This window comes from Saccopteryx leptura, chromosome 9, assembly GCF_036850995.1.
Source record: "Saccopteryx leptura isolate mSacLep1 chromosome 9, mSacLep1_pri_phased_curated, whole genome shotgun sequence".
Classification (NCBI taxonomy): domain Eukaryota; kingdom Metazoa; phylum Chordata; class Mammalia; order Chiroptera; family Emballonuridae; genus Saccopteryx; species Saccopteryx leptura.
Genome location: NC_089511.1, coordinates 76,121,629 through 76,131,516, shown reverse-complemented (window position 1 = coordinate 76,131,516; position 9,888 = coordinate 76,121,629).

The following is a 9,888-nucleotide window of genomic DNA, read 5'->3' as shown; positions in this document are numbered from 1 at the left end:
TTTTGTGAGTGGTGTAAGTTGGTGGTCTACTTTCATTTTTTTGCAGGTTGCTGTCCAATTTTCCCAACACCATTTGTTGAAGAGGCTGTCTTTACTCCATTGTATTTCCTTACCTCCTTTGTCAAATCAGTTGTCCATAGAGCTGTGGGTTTATTTCTGGGTTCTCTGTTCTGTTCCATTGATCTATGTGCCTATTCTTATGCCAGTACCATGCTGTTTTGAGTACAATGGCCTTATAATATAACTTGATATCCAGAAGTGTGATACCTCCTGCTTTATTCTTCCTTTTCAAGATTGTTGAGGCTATTTGTGTTCTCTTTTGGTTCCATATAAATTTTTGGAATATGTGTTCTATATCTTTGAAGTAAGTCATTGGTATTTTAATCGGTATTGCATTGAATTTATAAATTGCTTTGGGTAATATAGACATTTTAATGATATTTATTCTGCCTAACCATGAGCACGGTATATGCCTCCACTTATTTGTATCTTCCCTGATTTCTTTTATCAATGTTTTATAATTTTCCAAGTACAAGTCTTTAATCTCCTTGGTTAGATTTATTCCTAGGTACTTTATTTTTTTGGTTGCAATGGTAAAGGGGATTGATTCCTTGATTTCTCTTTCTGACAGTTCATTATTAGTGTATAAAAATGCCTCTGATTTCTGACTATTGATTTTATATCCTGCCACCTTGCCGAATTCATTTATCAGGTCTAGTAGTTTTTTGACTGAGACTTTAGGGTTTTCTATATACAATATCATATCATCTGCAAATAATATATTTTTACTTCTTCTTTTCCAATTTGGATGCTTTTTATTTCTTTTTCTTACTGATTGCTGTGGCTAGGACTTCCAGAACAATGTTGAATAAGAGTGGTAAAAGGGGGCACCCCTGCCTCGTTCCTGATCTTAAGGGTATTGCTTTTAATTTTTGCCCATTGAGTATGATGTTGGCTGTGGGTTTGTCATAGATGGCCTTTATCATGTTGAGGTATGTTCCCTGTATTCCCATTTTGCTGAGAGTTTTGATCATGAATGGGTGCTGGATTTTATCAAATGCTTTTTCTGCATCTATTGAAATTATCATGTGGTTTTTCTCCTTTCTTTTGTTTATGTGATGAATAACATTGATTGATTTGCGAATATTGTACCAGCCTTGCCTCCCAAGAATAAATCCCACTTGATCATGGTGTATGATTTTTTTCATATATTGCTGGATCCGGTTTGCTAATATTTTGTTGAGGATTTTTGCATCTAAGTTCATCAGGGATATTGGCCTATAATTTTCTTTTTTTGTGTTGTCTTTGCCTGGTTTTGGAATCAGAATTATGCTCGCCTCATAAAAGGAGTTTGGAAGTCTTCCTCCCTCTTGAATTTTTTGAAAAAGCTTGAGAAGGATAGGAGTTAGTTCTTCTTTGAATATTTGGTAGAATTCACTTGTGAAGCCATCTGGCCCAGGACTTTTCTTTGTTGGGAGGTTTTTGATAGCTGTTTCAATCTCATTTGTTGTAATTGGTCTGTTTAGGTTTTCTGATTCTTCCAGATTGATTTTTGGAAGATTGTACGTTTCAAGGATTTTGTCCATTTCATCTAGGTTGTCTAGTTTTTTGGCGTACAGTTCTTCATAGTATTTTCTTCAATATTTTGTATTTCTGTTGTGTCAGTTGTTATTTCTCCACTCTCGTTTCTAATTTTATTTATTTGAGTCCTCTCTCCTTTTTTCTTGGTGAGTCTCGTTAAAGGTTCATCAATCTTGTTTACCTTTTCAAAGAACCAGCTCCTGGTTTCATTGATGCTCTGTATTGTTTCTTTAGCCTCTATGTCATTTATTTCTGCTCTGATCTTTATTATTTCCTTCCTTCTACTAGCTCTGGGCTTTACTTGCTGTTCTTTTTCTAGTTCTTTTAGATGCAAGGTTAAGTTGTTTATTTGAGCTTTTTCTAGCTTCTTGAGATATGCCTGTAATGCTATGAACTTCTGTCTCAGGACTGCTTTTGTTGTGTCCCATAAATTTTGAGTTGATGTATGCTCATTATCTTTTGTTTCTAGGAATTTTTTAATTTCTTCTTTGATCTCAATGTTAACCCATTCATTATTTAATAACATGCTATTTAGTTTCCAAGTGTTTGAATGTTTTTCAATTTTTCTATTGTGGTTGATTTCTAGTTTAATGCCATTGTGATCAGAGAAAGTGCTCGATATGATTTGAATCTTCTTAAATTTGTTGAGACCGCTTTTGTGCCCTAACATGTGGTCTATTCTAGAGAATGTACCATGAGCGCTTGAAAAGAATGTATATTCTGCTGTTTTAGGGTGAACGGTTCTGAAGATATCTATTAAATCGAGTTGGTCTAATATGTCCTTTAAGTCTGCTGTTTCTTTGTTAATTTTTTTTCTTGAGGATCTATCTAATGCTGTTAATGGGGTATTGAAATCCCCTACTATTATAGTATTGCTGTTGATCTCGCCCTTTAAGTCCATCAAAGTCTGCTTTATATATTTAGGTGCTCCTATATTAGGTGCGTACATATTTATAATGGTTATATCTTCCTTTTGGATTGCTCCCTTTATCATTATGTAGTGATCTTCTTTATCTCTAACTATGGTCTTTGTTTTAAAGCCCATTTTATCTGATGTAAGTATTGCTACCCCAGCTTTTTTTTCATTTCCATTTGCGTGAAATATTTTTTTTCCATCCTTTTATCTTCAGTCTGTGTGCATCTTTTGATTTAAGGTGTGTCTCCTTTAGACAGCATATGTATGGGTCCTGTTTTCTTATCCACGCAGCTACCCTATGTCTCTTGATCGGATCATTTAATCCATTAACATTTAAGATTATTACTGATATGTAATTGTTTATTGACATTTTTTTTCTTTAAAACTGTTTTCCTCTTTTGCTATATTCTTTTTTTCCTTGATCTGTTTACAACAGGTCCCTTACATTTCTTGCAGCCTTGGTTTGGTTGCAGTGAATTCCTTGAGTTTTTTTTTTGTCTGTAAAGCTTTTTATTTCTCCTTCAACTTTAAATGATAGCCTTGCTGGATAAAGTAGTCTTGATTGTAGGTTCTTGTTCTGCATTACTTTGAATATTTCTTGCCATTCCCTTCTGGCTTCAAGTGTTTCTGTTGAGAAGTCAGAAGTCATCCTTATGGGGGCTCCTTTATAGGTGATAGTCTTTTTTTCTCTAGCAGCTTTTAATATCTTCTCTTTATCATTTAGCTTTGGTATTTTAATTATGATGTGTCTTTGTGTTGGTTTCTTTGGGTTTCTCCTTAATGGAGTTCTCTGTGCTTCCTGAACATGTGAAATGTTTTCCTGCCTTAATTGGGGGAAGTTTTCTGCTATGATATGTTTGAACAAAGTCTCTATCCCTTGTTCTTTCTCTTCTTCTTCAGGAACCCTTATGATACGGATGTTATTTCTCTTCATGTTGTCACAGAGCTCTCTTAGAGTTTCCTCAGACTTTTTGAGTCTCTTTTCTTTTTTCTGCTCTGCTTCCGTGCCTTTATTTATCGTGTTCGCTAACTTGCTGATTCGATTCTCTGCTTCATCCATCCTGCTTTTAATTCCTTCCATTGTATTCTTTATTTCAGATATTGTTTTTGTCATTTCTGACTGATTCTTTTTTATTATTTCAATGTCCTTTTTTATATTTGTTATCTCTTTAATTTTTTTTTTATCCGAGACAGAGAATGAGTCAGAGAGAGGGATAGACAGGTACAGACAGACAGGAATGGAGAGAGATGAGAAGCATCAATCATTAGTTTTTCATTTCGCGTTGCAACACCTTAGTTGTTCATTGACCGCTCCCTCACATGTGCCTTGACCGCAGGCCTTCAGCAGACTGAGTAACCCCTTGCTGGAGCCAGCAACCTTGGGTTCAAGCTAGTGGGCTTTTTGCCCAAACCAGATGAGCACGTGCTCAAGCTGGCGACCTCGGGGCCTTGAACCTGGGTCCTCTGCATCCCAGTCTGATGCTCTATCCACTGCGCCACCGCCTGGTCAGGCTATTTGTTATCTCTTTATTTAGGTTTTCGTAATGGCCATCTATGGTTGTTCTAATATCTTTGAGCATCCTAACAATTGTTATTTTAAACTCTGTATCTGGTAATTTGGTTATATCTGATTCACTTAGGTCCTTTTCTGGGGATTTCTCTTGGTTTATTTGTGCTGTATTTCTCTGCCTCTGCATTTTCTCTTCGCGAGAGTGGCCGTGATCACACGCTTGGTGTACAAGTGTTGGTGGCCTTGGCCTTTGCCCTGCCCCCGTGTGTGACTTTATGCTCGGTCCTGAGGGCACTGGCGAGCACCTTTGCTCAGCTGTGGGTCTCCACCTTTCCAGGCTTTCGCCCTGACCTTGCAGGAGGAAACCGCTCGAGGAACGGCTGCTAGCCTTGGCTCTACCGCCAGGCAGGACTGCGTGCCCAAGCTCAGCTCAGTAGCAGATCTCCGCCTCTCTGGGCTTTTGGCTCCACCCCAGCAGGAGGAGCCGGCTACCAAGTCAGACCGCAAGCCTGGGTTGCACAGGCGGGGTAAGGCTGTGCTCCTGCGCCCTTGCTCAGGGGCTGGTCTCCACCCTTTCCGGGGTTCCTGCCCTTCTCCCGCAGGCTGGAATACAGGCTGCCAGCAGCTGAGCTTGACCACTTTTGCATGCCCCCTTCTCCCTAGCCGGGCAAGATTGAGCTCACACCTGAGCCCAGTGGTGGCCAGCTGGCCTCCGCCCCTGCCAGCAGAACCGCGCCCCTGTCTCCTGCTGCCATCTGCCCTCCGGGCGAGCCCCCAGCCAAGTAGGTGGAGGCGCCGCAGCTCGGACCCTAAGACTCACCACTGTAGACCCCAAAGCTCCCCCTTTCTATGCGACTCTGCTCTGAGTGCCGCGGGGGAGCTTGTTTGGCTGCTCTCCTGCTTTCCTTTGCTGGTATTGCTGTTTCCGGGGGAAATATTCACTTCTGCTTTGGGGAGTGACTTGTCCCAGGGGTTAGGGTGACTATCTCCCAAAATGTTTCTCCCTGTGCCTCCTAGATTACACTCTCTTCCTGTTACTCTGGTCCTCTCCTCTCTCCCCCATCCCCAGGAGCCCCGGGTGAGTGTTTGTGAGAGAGATTTTCTGTGCGGTCCCTTTAAGAAGGATCCTGGGTCTGAGAAATCAGACTCTTTCTCACAAATAGTATCCTGACTTGTTTCCAGTTAAATACTGTCCTTACGCCTCTTCTGGGCTCTGGGGCTGCAGGCTGGGGCTTTGTTCCTGGGACTCAGGACACTTCCTCCTCTGCTAAAATCACTTCCCACCACGTGAGTCTCTCCCTGCTGCTGTTCGCTCTGGGAAGCTGGGCCGCCCTCTCCGCGTTTCCGCTTTTTCTACCAGTCTCGGTGTGGCTTCTTCAGTGTTCCTTGGTTGAAGAGTCCTCTTAGTTTAGTCCAAAGTTGGTTTTTCCAGATGATAGTTCTTAAAATTAGTTTGTAATCCACTTTGGTTCTGAGAGGTAGATGTTGGTATGTCTGCCTACTCCAGCGCCATCTTGTCTTCTCCCTATATCTCTTTAGATACCTTGAAGTAAGAGAAATGTACCACCTTCTAAATAATAAGTTTGGAGTGACGTCAGAGAAATGGTGCTGTGAGAAGGGTTCCCGATACCTCTCCCCCAAATTTCAACAAGTACAACAACTAGAGACAGAAAAATGATCCCAGGAGCATCTATAAGACCCACATACTGAACAAAGGCAGTGGCAGGGGCAACTTCATAGCTGGATCACCAGTCTGCTAATTCAGGAAAGAGAGACTTGGAGAGAGGCTCTGGGAAAACGGACTCTCCCATTGTTGGAGCCTGCAAATGCTAACAAGCCCTGACTACCAACAAGACTGAGGCCTAGTATATGACATCGCCATAGCGACACATCAACTGCAAATCTCTACCTAAGTGTGCCACAGGGGCAGAGCCTGGGGTACAGTGTCACCGAACAGGAAGAGAAAGAAGAAAGAAAAAGAAAGAAGATAACCTCTCAAAATCAAGAATAATCCACAGTCTTTATAACTTTTTCCACTTTTTTTTGTTTCTTTCATTTTCTTATCTTTATTACTTTTCTTCCACCTTGGTCCTTTTATCCTCTGCTCGTCTTATTCTTTCCTCTTCATCTTGAACTATGTTACCCATAGGTGTTACATTTCCCAATTTTTTTTCTTTTCTTTTTTCTTTCTCTCTATGAGGGTTACACTCCAAAAACCTTAACACTCTCCTTTTTTTTTATTCTTTTTTTTCTTTTTATCTCCCTCTCTCTTAGTTTCTTCTTTTCTCTTTCACTTTCCCTCTCATTTGATCCTCACTCACAAACAAATTATTTTATTTTAGATTCAAATTTTTTCTTTGTGGCATTTTGTGTGCCTTTTACTTCGCTTTTTAACTCATTAGCATTCCCCCCAACCCCACTCTCCATTCTATGTAGTTTTTGTTCCACTTAATACAATAGTATTTTTTTCTTTTTCTTGTTGTCTTCTTATCTCTTTCACTATATCTCTCATTCGACCATCATTTACAAGCAAATTATTTCATTCTTGATCCAATTTTTTTCCTTTTTTGCTTTTTGTGGGTCCTTACCTCGTTTTTTGCCCCTTTGTCACTTCTCCCCAACTCAGGCCCTCCATTCTAGGTAGTTTTGTTCTATTTAGCACAATATAATTCTCAGTTTTTCACAGTATTTTCTCAAAAAAAGGAATAATTTATATATATTTTTTTATTTTTTATTCTTTATTAATTCTCATTAGTGTTATTACCAAACCACCCTCAGATGCCATTAAGGAAAAGGAAATCGAATATAATGGATACAAAAGACAGAGATGTAGCACAGATAGATGAGGAAAAATCTATAGAAAAAAATATTAATAGATTGGAAACCTTGGAGTGAAGTGACAGAGAATTTAAAATAGAAATCCTAAAAATACTCAGAGATATACAAGAAAACACAGAAAGGCAATTTAGGGAGCTCAAAAAAGAACTCAATGAACACAAAGAATATATTACCAAGGAAATTGAAACTATAAAAACAAAACAAACAAAGATGAAAAACTCAATTCATGAAGTGAAAAACAAGGTAACAAGCTTAGCTAATAGAACAGGCCAGATAGAAGGTAGGATTAGTGACATAGAAGACAGCCAACTTGAGGCACAACAGAGAGAAGAGGAGAAAGACTCACAACTTTAAAAAACTAAGAAAACCCTACAGGAATTGTCTGATTCAATCAAAAAGTGTAACATAAGAATAATAGGTCTATCAGAGGTAGAAGAGAGAGAAAATGGAATGGAGAACATATTCAAACAAATAATAGATAAGAACTTCCCAAGCCTGTGGAAAGAACTAAAGCCTCGAATTCAAGAAGCAAACAGAACACTGAGTTATCTTAACCCCAACAAACCTACCTCAAGGCACATCATAATAAAATTGGCACAAACCAACAACAAAGAAAAAATTCTCAAGGCAGCCAGGAAAAAGAAGAATACAACATATAAAGGAAGGCCTATTAGATTATCATCAGATTTCTCAGCAGAAACTGTACAAGCTAGAAGTGATTAGACCCCAATTTTTAAAATTTTGAAAGAGAGGAACTTCCAGCCAAGAATACTATAACCATCAAAATTATCTTTCAAATATGAAGGAGAAATAAAAAATTCACAGATACAGAAAAGATGAGGGAATTTATTATCAGAAAACTCCCACTTCAGGTAATACTAAAGGAGGTTTTCCAACCAGATACAAAGAATAAAACAAAACAAAACCACAAGTAAAAGCTCCACCAAGAACACAATAAAATCAAATTTAAACTGTGACAACAAAAACAAAAAGGAGGAGAGGACGAAGATTAACAGTAGCAAAGGATGATGGATTGCAGAAGCACTCATAAAATAGTGTACTAAAATGAACATGGTAGGTACCCTTTTCATTACTTACTGGCAACCACCCCTGAAAAAACCACCACAGAAGCACATGGCTTGAAAAAAGAAGTTACAGAGGAAAGAAGTATGGATTAAAACCAAACAAAAACAAATGATAGAAAAACAAAAGAGAAGAATCAAGCAAGATGCAAAACTAACAGAAAGCAATATATAAAATGGCAATAGGAAACCTTCAAGTGTCAATAATTAAACTAAACATAAATGGATTGAACTCACCAATAAAAAGACACAGAGTAGCGGAATGGATTTAAAAAAATCCAACTATATGCTGCCTACAAGAAACACATCTAAGCTACAAGGATAAAAACAAATTCAAAGTGAAAGGTTGAAAAACAATGCTCGAAGCAAATAACATCCAAAAAAATGCAGCTGTAGCCATACTCATATCTAACAATGCTGACTACAAGACAGCAAAAGTAATCAGAGACAAAAATATTCATTTTATAATGATTAAGGAAACACTGAATCAGGAAGAAATAACACTTCTTAATATAAATATGCACCAAACCAAGGAGGAGCACCAAAATATATAAGACAGCTACTTATTGACCTAAAAACAAAAACCAACAAAAATACAACCATACTTGGAGACCTCAATACACCGTTGACGGCTCTAGATTGTTCATCCAAACAGAAAATCAATAAAGAAATATTGGCAGCCCTGGCCGGTTGGCTCAGTGGTAGAGCATCGACCTGGCATGCAGGAGTCCCAGGTTCGATTCCCAGCCAGGGCACACAGGAGAAGCACCCATTTGCTTCTCCACCCCTTCACCTCTCCTTTCTCTCTGTCTCTCTTCCCCCCCCCCACAGCCAAGGCTCCATTGGAGCAAAGTTGGCCCGGGTGCTGAGGATGGCTCCATGGCCTCTGCCTCAGGCGCTAGAATGGCCCTGGTTGCAAAAGAGCAACGCCCCAGATGGGCAGAGCATTGCCCCTTGGTGGGCATGCAGGGTGGATCCCGTTCGGGTGCATGTGGGAGTCTGACTGCCTCTCCATTTCCAACTTCAGAAAAATACAAAAAAAAAAAAAGAAGAAATATTGGTCCCCTGACTATGCAGTGGTGCAGTGGATAGAGCGTCGGACTGGGATGTGGAAGACCCAGGTTCGAGACCCCAAGGTTGCCAGCTTGGGGGCTGGCTCATCTGGCTTGAGCAAAAAAAGCTCACCAGCTTGGACCCAAGGTTGCTGGCTTGAGCAAGGGGTTACTCGGTCTGATGAAGGCCCGTGGTCAAGGTACATATGAGAAAGCAATCAATGAACAACTAAGGTGTCAAAACAAAAAACTGATGATTGATGCTTCTCATCTTTCTCTGTTCCTGTCTGTCTGTCCCTATCTATCCCTCTCTCTGACTCTATCTCTGTCCCTGTATTAAAAAAAAATTAAAAAAAAAGAAATATTGGCCTTAAATGAAACCCTAGAACAATTAGATATGATAGACATCTACAGGACACTTCATCCCAAAGTGCCAGAGTATACATTTTTCTCTAGTGTACATGGAACATTCTCAAGAACTGACCATATGTTGGGCCACAAAAATAACATCAACAAATTCAGAAAGGTTGAAATTATACCAAGCATATTTTCAGAGTATAAAGCCTTGAAACTAGAATTCAATTGCAAAAGAGAAGTAAACAAACTCACAAAAATATAAAAACTAAACAACATACTTTTAAAAAATGAGTGGGTCAAAGAAGAAATAAGCGCAGAGATCAAAAGATACATACAAATGAAAATAACAATAGGACAAATCAGAATGTCTGGGATGCAGCAAAAGCAGTAATAAGAAGGAAATTCAAATCGCTATAGACTTATATGAACAAACAAGAGAGAGCCCAACTATACCACTTAACTTCACATCTTAAGGAACTTGAAAAAGAAGAACAAAGACAACCCAAAACCAGCCGAAGTAAGGAAATAATAAAAATCAGAGCAGAAATAAAT